Source organism: Sorex fumeus, unplaced genomic scaffold (genome assembly GCF_029834395.1).
Source record: "Sorex fumeus unplaced genomic scaffold, SorFum_2.1 ptg000033l, whole genome shotgun sequence".
Lineage (NCBI taxonomy): Eukaryota > Metazoa > Chordata > Mammalia > Eulipotyphla > Soricidae > Sorex > Sorex fumeus.
In genome coordinates this window covers 9017592-9019555 of record NW_026606090.1, presented here as the reverse complement: position 1 = coordinate 9019555, position 1964 = coordinate 9017592, and the positions used below count along the sequence as shown (strand labels likewise).

The 1964-nt window shown below is 42.9% G+C and overlaps 1 pseudogene; it reads left to right on the top strand.

The window, feature by feature from the left end:
* The first annotated feature begins 586 nt into the window (after positions 1-586).
* LOC130026254 (uncharacterized) lies at positions 587-683 on the top strand (annotated as a pseudogene).
* The last annotated feature ends 1281 nt before the right edge of the window (positions 684-1964 follow it).

Genomic DNA, 1964 nt, shown 5'->3' with positions numbered 1-1964 from the left:
GAGTTGGAGAGACAAGAGAGCTGGAGAGAGAGCAGGACAGCATGATGGACCGTGGAGAGGCTAGCAAGGGGGACAGAGAGGGAAGAATGTAGAAGAATACAGGAGCAGGCACGTGGAGAGAGAGAGAGAGAGAGAGAGAGAGAGAGAGAGAGAGAGAGAGAGAGAGAGAGAGAGAGAGAGAGAGAGAGCATCCAGGCAGGGAGATGGAGCATGGAGAGATGAGCAGGAGAGACAGAAGGAGATGGGAATGAGGAGCAGTGTGAGGCTAGAATGGGAGGCTCAGAGAGACTGGCGCATGGGGATAATGGAATAAACGGCAATCAACCAACTGGCTTGGCCCTCCTTTTGTTCACCGTCTGCCCCATGGGTCAGGCCACCCCGACTGGGAGAGTGGCCCAGGGCCCTCCGAACGCAGGCGGCGAGGGGGAGAGATGTCGGGGCCCCCTGGCCTCCCCTAAAGAGTTTATACAATAGGTCATTAAGTGTTCTAATGAAAATGAACCCTCTGTGCTACATGTTGTTATCAATGAACAACAGGAGGACAGTGCTACAGTGCAGTGCTAGACAATCAAAATGAACAAAAAATGCTCGCTTCGGCACCACATATTGGAATGATACAGAGACAATTAGCATGGGCCCTGTGCAAGGATGACACGCAAATTTGTGAAGCATTCCATATTTTTGAACACGATGACCACTCAATACCTCTATTGCAAACCACAACACCCAAAAGGAGAGAGAACAAAAGGGAATGCCCTGCCACAGAAGTGGGGTGGGACAGGGTAGGGGTGGGCAGGGAGGGGAGGGGGGGTGGGAGAGATACTGGGATTATTGGTGGTGGAGAATGGGCACTGGTAGAGGGATGGGTACTAGATCATTGTGTGACTGGAACACAAGCACAAAAGTTTATAACTCTGTAATTGTAACTCACGGTGATCCACTAATAAAAATTTAAAAAAATAAAATAAATGAACAAAAAGAATGGAATTTGAAGAGACAAGATTTTCTACAGTGACACTTGAAAATTTAGAATTTACAAATCTCAAAATGTTATTATAATTATTTTACTCTGCACTGTAGCACTGTCCTCCCATTGTTCACAGATTTGCTGGAGCGGGCACCAGTAAGGTCTCCATTGTAAGACTTGTTACTGTTTTTGGCATATTGAATATGCCACTGGGAGCTTGTCAGGCTCTGCAGCACAGGCAGGGTACTCTCGGTAGCTTGCTGGGCTCTCCAAGAAGGATGGAGGAATCGAACCCCAGCCAGCCTCATGCAAAGCAACACCCTATTCGCTTTGCTATTGTTCCAGCCCAGATATTCTAATTCCTGAGTGCAGAGCCAGGAGTAATTCCTGTGTATTGCCAGGTGTGACCCAAAAAGCAAAAATATTCTACTCATGGAATCAAAATTATTAGTATTTACAAGTCACTTCTGATTTTTAAATCCAGATGTTTTCTGAAACACTAGAAGTAAAATTTAACCATCAAAGCAATAAAGATAGTCTATGAAATATTTGACTGTATAAGCATTTCTTGCGACACTCCTAAAAATGTTTTATTGATCACTTGATCACTTGACTTCCCATTAATCGTCGATTTGCTCAAGCAGGCACCAGTAACGTTTCCATTTTATGTTTTATTAATATGTAATATTAGAATTTGAAGCATTTATTTCAATATTTCTAGATTCTCCTAATGGGATTAATCTATCAAATTTTAGGACACTGTGGTTAATTTAGAAATAGCAGGAACCTTATGGAACTAACCAGATTTGTAAAGTATGATCAGTATACAAAACAAAAGTGAAGAAATGGGGACAAGTGTAGAGTATTGATAGGAAGAAAAGACATGTAACCATGTACAGATACTCTCCTAATATTTAGTGGGATATTGATTATTTAAAGGCAGAATTTGACTAAGAACTGAAACCACAGGACTCACTTCAAATGCTTTCTACATAAG